We start from the raw sequence: 18,214 nt of genomic DNA, 5'->3' as shown, positions 1-18,214 counted from the left end.
GACCTCGCCTGCGCCCCGGGGGGGTCTCCCCTCTGTCCCAGGATGCGCGCTGCCTCCAGAGGCTCCAGGGCACTGGCACCTCCCTGTGCCTTGAGGAGGGGCCGTACCATCAGCCTGGCCTCTCTCAGCCCAGGTTACTGCCCTGCGACCCTCACCACGCTCGCTGCAGCCCCATCCCGGTTCGCCATGTGCTTGATTTCCCTCCAGTTGTGCTGCTTGTTTTTCTTGCTATCTTCTGCTCCTTTTGCTGTGTTCCCATAAATACGGTGTAGTCTCGGCTTCAGGAGCAGAACCCAGTGCCCATCCCCCATCTAGCCCGTTCCCCCTCCATAAACCCTCAGTTTGTTCTCTGTATTTAAGAGTCTCTTAGGGTTTGTCTCCCTGCCTGTTTTTATCTTATTTTTCCTTCCCGTCCCCCGTGTTCATCTGTTGTGTTTCTCAAATTCCACCTGTGAGTGAAGTCATCTGATAGTTGTCCTTCTCCGCCGGACTTGTTCCGTTTAGCATAATACCCTCCAGTCCCATCCACGTTGTTGCAAATGGCAAGATTTCGTTCCTTTTCATCGCTCAGTAGTATTCCACTGTTCATATACACCATATCTTCTTAATCTATTCATCATCCATTCATTTGGGCTCCTTCCATAATTTGACATAGTGACCAGGGACCTGTTAGGGTGAGACGCTATAAACAGTGGGGTGCAGCGCCCGTGTGAATCAGCATTTTGGTGATCTTTGGATAAATACCTAGAGTGCAATTGCTGCATCGTAGGGTGGTTCTACGTTTCACGTTTTGAGGGAGCTCCACACTGTTTTCCAGAGCGGCTGCGCTAGTTTGCATTCCCACCAGCAGTGCAAGAGGCTCCTTTTAAACAAATTTTTTAATGTTTATTTATTTTGAGAGAGAGAGAGAGAGAGCAGGGGACGGGCAGAGAGAGAGGGAGGAAGAGAATCCTAAGCAGGGTCCACAATGTCAGTGCAGATCCCGACGTGGGACTTGAACTCACAACCATGAGCATGACCTGAGCCAAAATTAAGAGTCAGATGTTTAATCGACTGAGCCACCCAGGCGCCCCTCTGCTCCTTTTTTATAAGGAAGCATCAGGCCCCTCTGTATGTTAGTCGGATAAGCGAGGCAAGACTACCGCCACAAACAACCTCAGAAACTCAGGTGCTCGGCACAACACAAGTTATTCTTGCTTATATTTCATGGATCAACCAGTAGGGGGCTCTGTTCCGGGCCACGTCTCAGGGGCATCACCATCTTGTAACTATGACATCGGGAACATGTGGCCTTCACGGTCTCTGGGACAGAGGAACGGACGTGTGGAAAGTCACATGCGAGCCTCTCTAAGCGATGGCATGGAAATGACTTTCCACACCCACGCGGCTGGTCACGGGGAGTCCCGTGGCCCCATCAGGTTTCCAGAGGGCTGGGTGAGCACCATCGCGGGGCAGGTCAACACGTCATTGACCCGCGTGGGTCACAGTGCAAACCCGTGCCGCGACTTCTGGCTCGACCCTGTGGCTGCTGGAAATGAGCCCGGGAGAGAAAACGGTGAGAGAGTAGATGGCACTTTTGCTCTGAGGTCTCTCACCTAGCACGCTGGGACTTTGTCCAGGGCCATCCCTGAGCTCGGCTTTGCTCCACGTAGGGATGCTTTGCCAGGAGGTCCAAAAGGATGGCGTTTCAGAGGCGCGTGGTTCAGCTTCCACTGTCTTTGCCGGAATTCTCCCTCCCTCACACGGAGCCCGGGGCAGATATTGCAAAAGCAATTTCTGTTCAGCTTTGGGATGAGCAGGCTTCACTGATACCAAGTTGGGAAATCCATCAATTAGGATTCTTTGGGTCACATGTGACCAAATGCTACCCAGTTGGCTTAAGCACAGCGAGAATCTGCCGGCCCGTGTGACTCAGAATCCAGGATCCGTCCTGGCCTCGGGTCCGCCCGATCAGACCCAACTCTGTCTCCGGGACTCCGTTTCTCTGCCTCTTGGCTTCCCTGAGTCTACGCACAGTGGCAGCGTGGCAGCCTATACTCTCGCCAAATGGTTCAAGCCTCGAGCCCAGGAAGATCAGCCAGCTCATTTCCAGAAAGCGCGACCAAGGTCTCGTTGCCAGGACTGCTCCTGTGGGGTCCTGCTGTCTGCCCGAGGCGGTCGCCTTGGCAGGGACGCTACATGCCCAGAGTGTGCGTGGCCTGGAACAGATGCCGTGGACGTCCCCTCCCGCCCTCGCCTCACCCACCTCCTCACGCACTGGCACGTTATCACCTGAGAGTTCTGTCTCGCCTGCAAAGCCGTCCTTCCCGCCTGTGCGGCAGGACAGACGCACCGAGGAGTTTGCACGTCCCCATCCAAGGAGCCCTCTCCCCCGCAACAAACGGGAGTTGGCACGGACTTATTCCAGCGCCCTGGGCCCTCCCGTGGGTCAACGCAGCTCAGCACGGCGCCTTCCCCCGCCCGGCAGTTCTGGCCAGACACCTCGCGCTGTGGTCCCGAGTGCCCTGCTCTATCTCACTTCCCCACCCCCTGACTGAGGTTGTCTGCCCCTCCCAATAAACCACTTGCAATGGAATCCTTCTGGGAAGACCCAAACCAAGATGCGGATCGACCGCACAAACCACATGAGTTTGAGAGCAGAGCGGTTTCCGGATCGTTTCACTAGAAAACACGAGAATGGACACCGGGCAGCAAACAGGACACGCGGCCCCTCCTAATATCTGACGGGTGAGGAGGCTGAGGTGCCTTTCCCAAGCAGTGAAGCCACTCTGTGCACAGGGAACCCACAGACTACAACCCCAGGGCCAAACCCAGCCTGTGCTCGCTTCTCTAAGTACAGATTGTTGGGGACGCAGCCACACCCGTCCATCCCTGACCCCTTCCGCTGGTCACAGGAAGAAGTGAGTAGTTGGGGCAGATGCTGAGTGGTCCACAGTGCCCGTACTGCCAGCCCTTTCTGGAAAAAAAAGCATCCGACCTCTGCTGAAGGAGACCCGAGAGGGTGATTTCTAAATGCTGGCTGAACGGGTGAACCACCCAGGAGGTTTAGAAATTGGTGCAGTTGGGGCGTCACCCTGACAAATCGAGTGCGGATCACTGGAGGTGGGACCAAGCACCACCGGATGATTCCGTGGTGCAGCCACGGTTGGAGACGAGTCTCTCTCGGACTTCAAACGCCATTCCTCTCACATTACTGTTACCAGGGCGCGTCGGTAAGAGCTGGTAAGCAAACGCGCTGAATCCCACGATGGACTCCAGGAAACAGATCAGAGCTCTTTGGGTTACACACCCTCCCCACCCCACCCAACCCAACCCAAGCATGGCTCACGGAAGGTAAACATCTAGGAAAGCGTTCTCACTCGTGTGCGCTCAGATCACCTGGAGACTCTTCGTGAAGGCAGATTCTCATTCAGGAGGTCTGAGTTGGGTACTTTTATAAGGTCCTGAGTCGTGCCAGTGCTGCTGGTCTGGCGGACCAGATGTGGAGTGCTGACGATCGAGTTGAGCAAAATTTGTCATCGGGGAAGGTGGTTTCCCTTCTGCTTTCCTCTTATGTCTCTCCCGGTTAGAGTCACGTGCAGGAGGCTGTGCTGGGCGGTGCCACGCTGACATTTTCATGGCATCGGGTCCAGCAGGAGGAGAGCAAAAGACGCCTCGGTGCCAACACTCAAGCAAATCTCCCGGCACTGGCTCTGATTAGAACGGATTGGCTCGGCTCGGGTCGCGTGACCAACCTAAAGCCAGTCCCTGGAGCCAAAGGGCGTGATGCTCTGATTGGAGGGGTCTGGGGGACTTGTCTTCCCGGAGCAGGTGTGGAGTCAGACTGAGAGTGGGTGGGCATGGTGCATGATGGGAAACTCTGGCTGCCCCTGGGAAAGGGGGAGCAGACAGACACAAAGAGCAGATCCTCGCCACAGAAGGTATCATCTACCCCCAGGGCCCGTTAATACGTTGAGGTCAGAGAATGATTGCTCCGGACTTCGTATGTCCAAGAATAGGCATCAACAATGTATAGCCCGTGGGCCAGAGTCAATCCACTGCCTGTGTTTTGTATACCTTGCAAGCTGGGAATCGTTTATGTGTTTCCAAACAGCTACATTTTAAATAGTTATGTAAGGAGCGTTTTAGTATGCTCCATTTTGCCTCTCGGCCAGCAAACCCTGAAATACTTTCCATCTGGCCCCTCAGGGAGAAAGTTTGCAGGCTTACGACACAGAGCATCACCACCAGTTCTAGGGTGTAAGAGCCTAGCTCCTGTCCTACCTAGTTTAAACAGAGAAGTCATTCAGGGGCGCCTGGGTGGCTCAGTGGGTTAAGCCTCCGACTCTTGATCTCAGCCCAGGTCATGACTTCACGGTTCGTGAGATCGAGCCCCACATCAGGTTCTGTGCTTGGGATTCTCTGTCTCCCTCTGCCTCTGCCCCTTCCCTGCCTTGTGCCATCTCTCTCTCTCTCTCTCTCTCTCTCTCTCTCTGTCTCTCTCTCTCTCTCAAAATAAATCCACTTAAAACCATTTACAAGAAACAGAGAAGGCATCCAGATATGATGAAAAGTAAAATCATGATAAGGATAGGAGATATTATTTTGTCCCACTTTCCAAGGGACAAGAAAGCCCTCTTTGGAGCATGATGTGATTATTGGGGTTGTCGCGTTTTGGAAGATGGCATAACTACTGATGTCATACCCAGAATCCGTTTGTGGGCGAGTAACTGTGAGTGAATTCAAACCGGCTTCACCCAAGCGATCTCTGACGGCCCCACATCTCCGCGCGGGGCACAGACCGCCGGCCCGTGTTCAGGTGCTCGTGTGACGTCATCCCCCGCAAGGTTTTTCTTTTCTTTTTTTTTTTCTAGATGAGAAATGTTGTGTTTTGGTTTTGTTCTGTTTTTTCAAAAAGTAACTAGGAAGCAAATCCTTATGTTACCTGTTAGCGAGCCAACTGGTCAGGTCTGGGAAATAAGTAAATTGTCCCCATTGTCGCTCATTCTGAAGAAAAACCGTCAGAAACCTAAGACAGAGGATCACCGGGTGAGCAGTGGGCCTCAGGGGGCACGGTGCTCACCTGAAAACCAGGCCTTCTCACACGCCCTCCGAAATCCAGGGAGGGAGCTGGGAATGAGGTGATTCTTCAGGAGCCTTGGGTCCCTCTCGGCTGCAGGTTCCATCCGGCTCCCAGGGAGTCCATGAGGTGAACGCAAGGCTGTGTCTCAGCTCTCCTGCAGAGGGAGCCGTCGAGGCAGGACCTCCAAAGCCACTCTGTCCCTTGGCCCTACTGTGTGTGGGGAGCCCTGACCCCGCAAAGCCACTGTTTGCTCGCCCCCTTTCCCGCTCACTTGGAGGCAGGAAAGCCCCGGGTCTCAGCCCTGTGGCCTCAAGCGTCCCCTCCCCTCCAGCCACCGCCTCGCCCGCACTGTGCCCACTCCGAACCGGGGGCCGGGAGGGGATAGAGGCAGAGAGAGGTCCGCACGAGAGCCCCGGGGGCAGCCCAGGTCAGGCGTGGTCAGCACAAACCCCCAGATGAGGGAGCATCGGGGGCCAGAGAGGTGTTGAGATTCAGTTCTTTGACATAAGAAAAGAGGATTCACATCACAAGCTGGAACCCGGTGAGCAGCGGCCAGACACAGCCTTGCAGGTGGTGGTTTCTGTAAGCCGGCGGGGATAGAGGGGTGGTGGTCTCTTTTCGAGGATAAAGGGGCAGCGGAATCCATTCAAGCTCATGCCGAGCCCTCCTGATGTGAAGGCCACTGTGGATGTTCACTGTGAGGGGTCCTGGGAAACAGGCAGTGAACCGACAGGTCTGGCCCCCGGGGGGGCGGGGGGGCAGACAGCACACAGGTCGGTATCTCGTAGGACAGGACCAGGGAACCATAAGGGAATGCAGGGAAGGGGAGTGGAACAGCTATGCTGTTTCTATTTTCCCTGGCGTTGATTCCAAAATAAAAGACTCAATTCCATGCCTAGTCTGGAGAAGGCAGGAGCCCCTAATGTGGGCAGGTATAGGCAGAGGCCCTCTGCTCCCGGACTGACCGGCTTAGTCCCAGCCTGAGTTTCCTGGAAAGATTCACCCCGAATTTTGAACAGGTTTTTGGCCTCTGCAGACCTGAAATGAAATCATTTTCCTTGACTCCTGAAACATGGTGGGAACTCGGGTGTTGTTGTTTTGTGTTTTTTTTTCCTTATGTCAAGCTTTCAAGATTCCTAGAACGTGTCTACATCTCTCCGCATAAAATCAAATTGGAAATCAAGTGGCTATGTCCAGGGCTGTTTAAAGGAGAGATTTCTACTTGTTCTCATGTCTGCAGAATGATGATCTTAATCCTCACCTCTCCCGGGCGTCACGGAGATTCATTCGGGTCTGAGAGATCCCGGGAGCCCCTGGCCAAGCGTGTAGCAGGACAGGATTGCCGGGGGGGAACGTCGGCAGTGGCTTGCCCTTGTGCTCTGCTCTGCCTCTGTGGACTGCCGCCCCCAGTCCCCCTGGACCTCTGGCTTCTGGTGGTGTTCAGCCAGTGGGAGGCACCACGGGAGACCGGACAGAGCAGAGAGAGACAGAGGCTCCTGTGGCGGGCTGAATCGTGACCCTGAGAAGCTGTGTTGACATCCTAAATTCCTTCCAGTCTACCTGGTCCCCTCCCCATCTTGCTACAGACCCTCCAGGGCGTGGTCGTCTCTGTCCACAGCTCCTGTCCTGCAGGGGAATCTGTTTTCCCTGGCTCTCCTCCCTCTGGGCTCCCAGAACTGGCTGCCTTCCCTTGCCCTGGATGTGGGGCTCCTAACAGCTCCCAGCTTCTCCACCCCTGGCTACTTCCTTCGCTCCTGCCCGTGACTCTGTGGGGAGCCCCTCATCGCACACGCTGCAACCCGCCCCTTTGAGTGGGCCTTCCAGTTCCAGCCAGGACCCCGAGGGCGGCAGGCTCCGGGCTCCCTCCAGCTCTTCCCAGGGAGCACAGCACGGTCATCCGCAAAAGCAGACACGGCCAGGAAGTGGTCCTGACCACCGAAGGGTCGTCTTTCATCCTTGCTTCGTACAAAATTAACACTGAAGGTACAGGGTGAAGGGATCTGCCGGGGTCCCTGAGCCCCACGGTTGGATTTGTCCAGCCGGCAGCCTCCTGCGGTGGCTTTTCCACGTCCTTTCCCTCGCTGAGTCCAGAGAACCCGGTGTGGGCAATGGGATGGGCATTAACAGGCAGGTGGCGTCGCAGAGATGCGCTTGGACCCGCCTGTCAATCTACAAGTGATGAATGACTTCGCTCTGCGTCGGGTCCGTGGGGAAGTGTGTTGGCAATATCCTCTGGGTTCGAGAAGGCGACAGCAGGCATTTCAAAGAACCGAGAGACATCTCCTTTGACGGGGATTGCAGAATATTATTTTTAAAAGAGACAATAGGTAAATAATGTTTTATTGTTTTCCAGAAACATCCTATCCTTGATATTCATGCCCCTCTTCCAACTTGGAAATTTTACATTGTGACTCCCTAGAGAGGGTTTTAAGGATGGCTTCAGTGCTCTCGGGCAATTGGAAAACGTTTGCTGGGTCGAAAAATAACTATATGGGCGGAATAAGTATTTCCTTGTCACAGCTGGAGATTTACTGTGGAATTCAATTTAGAAACACCCCTCCTTCCAACCGCCTGGCACCGGGCTCTGTCTAAAGAGGAAATCTGTGACTCATCCGAGGCTGCTTGGCCTTGGTAGGAATGTCTTCAGGGTGACCGATTCATTATCCGATGAGTGACCCCTTACCCACCACCTGGCACAGAGGAAGTGCTCAGACCGTGGCAATAGTCAGCGTTGGCATCCACACCAAGGTCGCCAGCAGCCGGGCCGGGTTTCCCCAGCAGTAAGGGAAGGGGTGCCATGGAGGGATGTTCGGGCCTCGTCCAAGTTTATACCTCCCATTATTTTTCTCTCTTTACTTAGCAAAACCTGTGTGTTCTAACATTATCGATTATGTAAGGTCGCTGGGGATAGGAGACAGAGGTGGGGAACATAGAAGCAAGAAAGAAACGAAAAGAGAACAGAAAAATCATCTGTCCTCCCAACATGAACATTAGCAGGAAGCCTCATAGGGCAGCAGGAGCCCTGGTCCCGGGAGAGGCGCCCAGGACGGACACCCTCCACACCCCTGGTACCACACCTTTAATCTTTTCTCTGAGTTCAGAGAAACTCTGAACAGGACTTGGGGGCTCCGCCTCAGGAGCCAGCTGTGTGGGCGTGAATCCCAGCACCTCCTGTGAGGGGCTGTGTGACCTCGGACAGGTAGCTTGGCCTCTCTGTGGCTCTGTTCCGTCGTCTGTAAAATGGGGAAAAGACCAGCCCTGGAGCCCTAGGAATGTTCTGAATGCATTTAGCACCCTTACCTGGCCCCTCTCCCCTGGGGGCTGAGCCCCAGCCCTGCCGCTGGAGGGGCGGAAAATCAGGCCTGGGGGGAGGCGACCCTGCAGAAAACCCAGCGTCCCCTGGGGGCCCTCGAGGAGATTCGGGCGTCTGCACCTTGGTGTTGCGAGTCCGCCCAGAGCTCAGTGTTCCCTCCCATGTGAACGCAGATCACAAGCCCCCACGGTCCTCGCAGGCACCACCGAACTCGTTACACAGATTTCCATCAAGGTACAGCGGACACAGAGATCTTGAAATATCATTCATACTCTTTGCTAGTCTGAAATTATGGTCATTTTTTACACCCAATGCTAGATCTTATTACTTAGTGCAGTAATGCAGAAGGACCAGGATTAGTAGATCTGAAATTAGTTTCCCTCGTAAGCCTGTGTTATTTTATGCATTTAAAAATGTATTCTGAGAAGGGCTTCTTAGACCTCACCAGCCAGCCAGAGTTGCCTGTGACCCAAAACAGGCTAAGAATTGTTGCCCCAAGGAAGTAGATCTTCACCTGAGCCCCTCCATCACTCAGCCCTGCGGGTAGAAGGGAAGTCCCAACCTCCATCACCCAGCCCTGGGGGGGTTGACAAGGGAAGTCCCAGCCCCTCCATCACTCAACCCCAAGGGGAGAAGGGAAGTCCCGCCCCTCCATCACCCATCCAGGGACAAGGGAAGTCCCGCCCCTCCATTACCCAGCCCTGGGAGGGGGGAGAAGGGAAGTCCTGCCCCTCCATCACCCAGCCCTGGGGGTGAGGGACAAGGGAAGTCCCGCCCCTCCATCACCCAGCCCTGGGGGGGTTGACAAGGGAAGTCCCAGCCCCTCCATCACTCAACCCCAAGGGGAGAAGGGAAGTCCCGCCCCTCCATCACCCATCCAGAGACAAGGGAAGTCCCGCCCCTCCATCACCCAGCCCTGGGAGGGGGGTAGAAGGGAAGTCCCGCCCCTCCATCACCCATCCAGGGACAAGGGAAGTCCCGCCCCTCCATCACCCAGCCCTGGGGGGGTTGACAAAGGAAGTCCCGCCCCTCCATCACCCAGCCCGTGGGGGAGAAGGGAAACCCCACCACAAACCTCTCCTTATTAAGCACCCACTGTGCACGGGCATTGTTGTAGAGACTGCTGCACCTGTCCCACTGGGCATCTTTGTTCTTGCCGTGTCCCCTCCCGGAAGGCTCCTTCTCGCCACTGCAGACTCCGCTCAAACCCCACTGCATGAGGGTCTCTTCTGACCCTCCTGCCCCTGACAGCACCCACTGCTGCGCCTCGCTCTCGAGGCACCATGTCTCAGTTTTGTGTCTGGTAAAATCACTGAGACTCCTTCTCATGCTGGTATTTATATGATGCCTGCCCCCACCACCCTCTCCCAGTCCGGAATGTTGACTGGGGGGCAGCTGGGATTTCACCTCTATTTCTTAGCCCGAGCCCCGTACCTGTGACCATTCGTGCCGTGGATGTGCTTCTTCACCGCAGGCCAGCTCAGTGCCAGGTTGGGCAACAGCAGAGGACTAAAGGAACACGGTGACAGTGCTGTCCCTGTGTGCTGGCATCCCAGACGGTGTCCTGGACGTTCACTTTGGGAGCCCCTGTGTGCCTGGTTCTCCTGTTCCCATGCCTCCAACCTGGGGTGGTTTGGACACGTTCCCACCGCACTACCCGTCTGCTGTCCCAAGTCCTGCCGCCCACCAGCCAAGGAGTCAGGCCTCCACATCCAGGGAGTGCTGGATCCTGGCTGGTGCCATGGGCCCCACCAGGACCTAGACGGCCCTCAGCGTGTGGCCCATGGCTACTCTCTGATCTAACGACCACTGCCTCCCTTTCCTCCGCACCCCAGCCCCGGGGCCTTTGCACTGGCTGTTTCCTGTGCCTGGAGCCTCTCCCCAGATTCCATACTGTGTTTTCCCTCACATTAGGCAGGTCCCCACTTCCCTAGCCAACCTCAGTTACCTTACCTGAAGTCACAGCTCAGTCACTCTGTGCCCTGGCCACCTTGTTTTTCCTTCGTAGCTCGATGCAACTCCCATAACTTATTCAGATGTTCGTTGTCTGAATTTCCCCGCTGCAATGTCAGCACCGTGAGAGCAGGGGTCGCTCCATCACTACCATATCCAGCTATGCCCAGCACACAGTAGGTGCTTAATAAGGAGCTGCCAGTGAGTGAATACATGAATGAATGCCCACGGCTGTCTTCCCCGCCCCTAGAGTAAGCCCCTTGAGGTGAAGGAACTGTTTTCTTCTCCATCATTTGGCCACCAGCACCTGCAGCCCCGCTCGGCCTAAATCCGCATTATTCTTCCTGTCTGGTGCATGATTCGTCGTGCCAAGGCTCGCGTTCTGTAACTGCCAGCCTTTATTCTCCGGCCCCGTAATTATGTCGGCATCTGAAACGTGTTCGAGCACTGCTCTGTGAATGAACGCATAACTCAGTTTAAGTCATTGCCACACAGGAGGGACAAGGAAATGTTTTGGAGGCAGAAGACAGAGAACACGTGTCTTCGTGGACGTGAGGGACTCTCGGGGGGCATTTCCATCCACCTCACAAACACCACACGTGGTTGGCCCTATGTGACGGCACTCTCCCTTCTGTTTTCAAATGACGGTAGAGTTCACCTGCCACGCAGGGTCCTTCGTTCAGCTTTTGTTAGTAATCCTGCGGATTAAACAGCCAGTTGCGGACGAAGAGAGGACAGTGGATTGGTCCTTCCCGTGGTTCTCAAACCTGTGTGTGGTCAGCGTCGTCGGGAGGGCTTGTTAAAACAGGGCGTGTCTGCTTCGGCAGCTCCGTGGTGGGGGCCCAAGAATCTGCGCCTCTGACCGGCTCCCGGTTACGTGGATGCCACCGGCCACACCTTCAGACAACTGCACTGGATCAGGGGTCGGTGTCTGAACCACCAGATCGAATCCCCTGGGGTGGGGGTGGGGTGGAGGGGGGTGCTTTCTGGCCACACCCCCAAATTAATTATACCAGCGTCATTCGAGTCAGGCACCTATGTCTGAACACTCCGCAGTCCACCGGCGGACGTGATGTTACGTGTGTATCTGTTGACCCGTTTACTGTCCATCTCCCTGTCTCCGGTCCTCTTGCTGTGTCTCCAGCTTCTAGAATGGGGCTCAGCCCCTGGGGGGTGGTCCATAGATACCTGCATTGAATTCATGAGGTATAATAAAGTTATAGCTTCTCCATGTTCCTAAGTATGGTATAACTTCAGCTACAGGAAGGAAAGAAATAGGAAGGAAGATTCCTGTTCGAAACTTCTAAGCCGTTCTACAGTGGAACTTTCTGGAACAGTGTTCCCTGTCCGCACCATTCAGTATGTCACGAGCTACGTGAGGTCATTGGACACTTAAAACTGGCGAGAGCCACAAAGGAGATTAATTTTTAACTTCACCTAATTTTTTTTTTAACGTTTATTTATTTTTGAGACAGAGAGAGACAGAGCATGAACGGGGGAGGGGCAGAGAGAGAGGGAGACACAGAATCGAAAGCAGGCTCCAGGCTCCAAGCCGTCAGCCCAGAGCCCGATGCGGGGCTCGAACTCACGGACGCGAGATCGTGACCTGAGCTGAAGTCGGACGCTTAACCGACTGAGCCACCCAGGCGCCCCATCTTCACCTAATTTTAATTAATCGATGTAAACAGCCACACATGTCTAAGGGCTGCGGAACAGCGACATCGTAATGGTAATGAAGGTGGCCAAGTGGAAAATGTCAGTGTCGGTCCAGATTCCACCCCAGCCCTGCTGTGAGTTTGTCTCTTGTCATCCTTATTCGTCTGTCGGCTTTTTCAGTAGCATTCCTGGGGGACCCACCAGTGGCACGGCTCCTTTTTTCCCCCATATTGTCTGTGATCTGATATGTTAAAGAAAACAAAAAACAAAAAAAAGCAAGCATAATAGAAGATCTTTTTTTTTTTCAACGTTTTTTATTTATTTTTGGGACAGAGAGAGACAGAGCATGAGCGGGGGAGGGGCAGAGAGAGGGAGACCCAGAATCTGAAACAGGCTCCAGGCTCTGAGCCATCAGCCCAGAGCCCGACGCGGGGCTCGAACTCACGGTCAGTGAGATCGTGACCTGGCTGAAGTCGGACGCTCAACCGACTGAGCCACCCAGGCGCCCCTTTCTTTTCTTTTCTTTTTTTTTTAAGAAGATCTTTTAATGCCTTATATTTTATCAGCAGAACTTGGGAGCAGGTAGCAAGAACCAAGCTCAACTGCCTTACTCCAAAGAGAGAGTTAAGTCGGTTATAGTACCCCAGAAGGAGGCCGGGCCCAAAAGGAACCACGAAGGATTGGAGGGGGTATGGGAAATTGCCTGCAGGGGCTCAGCAGACAAAACCCCACAGGTACCCATCACCCTGGCTTTACAGACCCCACGGGCGGGGTTGGCTTGCTGCTTGGTTTGTGATTCACTCGCGTCCACAGGATAAGAACACAGCGGCAGGGCGAGCCCAGCCTCAGCTGAGCATCTGGCTTTCACAGCCCCAGACCCAGCCTCTTGGCCCAAACTCTGTCCCAACTACCTCTTGCCGGATGTTATGATGACAAAATAGGGGATAAGGGACAGGGAGAGACTGACGACAACACAGATGGTGGCAAATACGTAGCTTTGAATCTCAGATTCACGAGTTTGTGCACTGTGTGCCCTCAGGCAAGTCGCTTACCCTCTCTGGGCCTCCGTTCCCTTGCCTGCAACAAGGACGTAATGATGGTGCCCACTGCGTAGCATTGTAGTGAGGATTAAATCAGCTAATAGATGCAAAGCCCTTAGGAGAGTGTCTGACGCATATTAAGTGCTCCTTCAGTGTTGGCCATTATTATTCATGAGTAGCAATATTAACAGTAGTATTAATTAATTAGCTTCTGCTCTCCACACTCATAGGAAGATGTCTTGTTTACTACACGGGAGCAAATTCCTGTTGTCTGATCCACACAGACTTTATTAACGTTCTCCTGAAGTACCTCCTCTGAGTTCATTAACATCATGTGAATTTCTGCCCCAACGCATCTGGTGGAATTGTGCCCTTAATTCCCGGGTGCGTACAAGACCTGAGACCGGGAAAGGGGGCAGATGACGGAGTGGGAAGAGCCCTCTTGCCTCCAGGAGCCCCCGAGGGAAGTGGCAAGGACCTGCTGTCCCCCGGGTGTGCGTGCACGGTCGAGCAGCCGGGTGAACAGGGGCAGCCTAGCCTCCTGGACATCGGGCCACATTGCGTGGCCCACGTCGTCTACTCTAGTACTCCACTTATGCTCAGATGCACGTGGACTACATCTCCCTAAATTCCGCACGCCTTCGTGCTGTGGTTATCAGAGGTGGTGTGGAAACCCCCGGGGGTCCCCAAGGCCCTTTCATAATACGAGCTCTCTATTGATGTGTGACAAATCACGCCAAGATGTAGTGGCTTCAATTAGCAATAAACGGCAAGAATCCCGGACCAGCTCTGCTGGGGGGTCTGACTCGGGGTCTCTTTCGGGGGAGGGGGAGGGTCGCAGCCAGATACTGGCCGGGGCTGCGTCGTCTGAAGGGCTGGGGCCCCCCTGCGAGGCGGCACACCCCCACAGCGCTGCCTGAGTGGCCCCATGGCCAGCAGCTGCGTCCCCCCGGGGAACCACGGCAGGAACCATGACACCCTTTGTGACAGCCTCAGGTTCTTCTGCGTCCTTCTGGCTACACAACAGTCTCTGATTCCGTGTGGGACGTCAGTCAGGGCGACGAAGGCCAGGAGACAAGGATCCGGGGGCCAGTGCGGAGACGGACTTCCCACAATGCTGGCGGGTGACGTGCCTTGTTCGCTGCCTTTCTCTCGTCAGAGCCCAGGGGTGCGGGGCGATGGCCTCCCCTCACGGCTGGCGGGATGTGTGCTCTTGTGGTCTTGGATTGCCAGGCTCCCAGTTGTGGTTTCTAATATACAATAAGTACCAATAGGCATCATGCACGTAGGCAAGACCTCTGAGGGTCCTCAATAATTTTTAAGGCCATCAAGGGATCCTGAGACCAAAATGTTTGAGAGCTCTTGGGCTGAGGAGGGGAACTGGAAGGATTGAGTAGTGAACAGGTGTCTCGGGGGCGGGGGGGGGGGGGGGGGGCGGGGAGGGGCGGGCGGCTGTGTCTCAGATCCTCACCCAGAAACCCAGTCCCCCGACCAAACAGTTCTTTACAAATGCGTGACTTAAGTGTGAGTGGGGATTTCTGTCATCTACCTACTAACTTCCCACCTAGAATCCTGTTCCTGGTTGACTCATTCTTTCCCTCCTTCCTTTACCTTCCCTGCCCCCAAATTCATGATTAGTGATTGATTATTACTTAGTGGTTATTAGTGATGAATTACCTTGGGAAGAAGGTCGTGGGGGGACACAGCCAAGGGCAGGTGTCAAACTAACCACAGTCGTAGCTTCGGGTCCAGAGCGACCCATCAGTTCATTTATTCACTGAACGAGCATTCGCGGGATGCCCATAATGTGCCAGCCAGGTGGGTGTTCCGGACTTGGAGTTTAAGGAGTGAGCAAAATAATCAAGGCTCCTACTTACATGCTACATGAATCAACATGCCCTTCAGTAATGACATCGAAAAGTAAAGAGGCTGGGCTGGATTTAGAAACCGGTCTTCTCTGTCTTAGGGGAGACAGCCGTGAAAGTATCTGTGTGTTGCTGCTTCTAATCCGTGATGTCCGGAGGGAAGGTCGGGACCACTGGCCCAACAGCGTCTTTATGCGCGTTAGAAAGAGGTGCCCTTCCATAAGGCACTTGACTTCCCCCTCTGTCAGAAGATTTACTCTATCTGCAGTCTGAACGCGGAGCCCTTGTGCAGTGCAAAGCCTGCCCAACTGTACTTGGCAGCCCCGACTGAACTTAACCAGCAGACCAAGTAAAAGCCACTTTCCTTAGTTATAGTGGAAGAGATGCCATCTACCTAATATTCCTTTGGTTTTGTCTTTCCTCTTCTTTTAGACTCTAGCACCAAACCAAGGACCTTGACTTATGTTTTTGTTTCTGTTGTTGTTGTTATTGTTGTTGTTTGGTTTTTGGTTTTTTCTTTTGCCAGTGTCTAAAGTGACTATCATTAGTGGCTCAAAATTCATGGTTTCCCTTTTACTTCCTTTCTCTCTGAAGGGGCCTCAAAAAGGCAGGATTTATTAGAAAACAAGTATGTGAACAGTATATAATTCCTTTTCCAAGTCCCAGTGCCGCTGGGTGGTTGTAGCTACAAGCGGTCTCCGTGCCTGTTGATAAATGCTGGGCTGGCGTGGGTGTGTATATCACCCACAGAAATGGTAAGCGATCAAGTTACTTGGAGCGAGTACGTTAAATCACTCCCTGGAATCAAATGTAAAATGCACTTACAGATGTGAATATTATCTCAGATACACGCTTGCGTAATATTAAGAGACTGTAAAAAACACACCTTCTCAGATACTGCATTGTGTCCTATAATGGGAGAGGGAAAAAAAAAAAAAAACCCAAAACAAGTTTTCAGAATGCTTCCAGAAGCCCCGCTGGGCTCAAGTGCCAGAAATCACCAAAGCCAGAGTCCGTGCAGACAGAAGATTCTTGGAAGTAAAAATGGAAGAGAATTGTTAATGGAATTTCATTTTCAAGAACCTTAGGTGGGTACAGATTTGAATGAGAATTAATCTTGGTATTTTGCTTTATAAATTCCTATAAGAACAGCTAGATGAAATGAGATTTTTTTTTCTTGCCTTCATCTGGATTTTGCCATGGAGTCTAAAAAGGTCAGAATCAGCACATTCATTTATTTTATTGAAAAGCGTTCGCTTGCCTCCCGAAAGAGTTTCCGTTTTCCCTTTTGGGGGGCGACCTGCTACCGGGGCGCACGAGCCCCTGACACAGATCTCCGTGAACCAAAAGCAGCCTGCGGGGAAGCAGAACTTCTCACGGTTGGGACAGGACTTCAGAAGAGCCTCGTTTCCGTTTCTGAACCAAAAAAGAGCATCTGAGCAGCTGTGCTGACCGAGCTGGGCTGTTTCCACAGCACACGATCCCACCCTGCCTCCTTCTTGCCTCCCTCCTTCTTTTCCCTTTGCCCTTGCATCGTGGGGAGGGCCAAAGCCGAGGACAAGAGGACTAAGTCCTGCACACCGAGCGCTAACGGGGCCCCGGCAGGAGGGGCCCGCGCAGCCCTGTGCTGGCCGACCTCCCAGCACAGCTCTGTGCGCCCACTTGTCCCGGGAAGCCAAGCTCTCTCGCTTCGTTGTGCCTTTGGGTTGCTCAGGATCCCTCGCATCTGCCTTAAAAAAAAACAAAAACTAAAACAAAAACCCAGCTCTGTAGAGGTGTAATTGACGTGCAAATAAAAACCCAACGGTACCTGTCCAGTGCATGAAATTGCACGGGTTTGAACACGTGTGCACACCCGGGGAGCCACCTCCCCAGTCAAGGTAACAAACGTCTCCAACGCCTCCCAAAGCTTCCTTGGGTCTGACTTTGTGGTTTAGGTTTCCTTTGTCGTGAGAACCCTTAACGTAAGATCGACCCTCCGAACAAAGCGGAAGCCACCTGGGTAACCACGGGGCACGGGGTTGGCCGGCACGTCTCTGGAAGGTACTCATGGCGGTGACCCTGACTTCCCACCCGCGGAACAGCATCTGCCCCCTCCCCCTGGTGACCATCGTCCTCCTCGCGGCTCCCGTGACGGTGACTATGTCAGACTCCTCGTGTGAGGAGCATCCTTACCTCCCTGCGCATCATGACCTCCAGCTTCACCCACGTTGTTGCAAACGGTGGGATTTCCTTCCCTTTTAAGGCGGAAGACTGTTCCACCCTCTGTACACACGTGTCCTTGCCCGTCTGTCTGTCGACGGACGCTTGGGTTGTCTCCATGCCTTGACCATGGTCAATAATGCTGCTGTGAACTTGGGGTGCAGGTATCTCTTTGAAACCCTGACTTCGATTATTTCGGACGTATACCCGGAGCTGGGATTGCTGGAGCCTCTGGAAGTTTCTTTTTCTTTTTTTTAATTTTTTGAGGTCCTGTCGCCCTCCTTTGGTTGGTCCTCCCAAAGTGTTACTAGAAAGCCTTCGGACGCTCTGCGTTCCTCTACAGCAGGTGTACCTGGCACCGTGAATGCTTCCCACACACTCAGCCTGTTACGAACAGCCTCTCTTTAAGTCACGGCGGGAGCTCCGTAAAGCAGGCGTGATCACTCCCACTTCACAGATGGGAACGGTGAGGCTCAGAGAGGCGAGGCCACTCACCCAAGATCACACAGCTTGTAAGTTGCAGACATGGGGTGTGGACCTCAGTCTGTTTGACCTCGTTCTTCCCTGTGACCCTTGGGAAGCTGGGAGACCAGGTGAACCCCAGCTACGGGCATTCTTTATTTTTCTTTTCAAATGTTTATTTAAATTCTAGTCAGTCAACATAGCGTGCGATAGTGGTTTCCGGAGTAGAAGTCAGTGATCCATCAGTTAAATACGACACCCAGTGCTCATCCCAACAAGTGCCCTCATTAGGACCCCGTCACCCGTCCAGCCCATCTCCCATCCACCTCCCTCCATCAACACTTAGTTTATTCTCTATCGCTAAGAGTCTCTTGTGGTTTCCTTCTCTCTCCTCTTCCCCCCTTCCCAGATATGTTCATCTGTTTTGCTTCTTAAATTCCACCTGAGTGAAATCGTATGACATTTGTCTTTCTCTGACTGACTTATCTCACTTAGCATAATGCTCTCTAGTTTCATTCATGTTGTTGCAAGTGGCCAGATTCCCTTCTTTTTGATGGCTGAGTAATATTCCATAACACATATATATCTCTCACATCTTCTTTACCCATTCATCAGTCAATGGACATTTGGGCTCTTTCCAGTTGGGCTGTTGTTGACAGTG

At 53.5% G+C, this 18,214-nt stretch overlaps 1 protein-coding gene across 1 annotated transcript in view; it reads left to right on the top strand.

Annotated features, from left to right (window-relative positions):
• The window catches only part of TMEM132C (transmembrane protein 132C), a gene marked incomplete at its 5' end in the record, with an annotated part of 203,304 nt that overhangs the window by 134,575 nt on the left and 50,515 nt on the right, over positions 1-18,214 (top strand). The window lies entirely within an intron of this gene.

The sequence above is a fragment of the Panthera leo genome, chromosome D3, assembly GCF_018350215.1.
Source record: "Panthera leo isolate Ple1 chromosome D3, P.leo_Ple1_pat1.1, whole genome shotgun sequence".
Lineage (NCBI taxonomy): Eukaryota > Metazoa > Chordata > Mammalia > Carnivora > Felidae > Panthera > Panthera leo.
The sequence above is the reverse complement of the archived record's forward strand: the minus strand, read 5'-3'. Positions and strand labels throughout refer to the sequence as shown.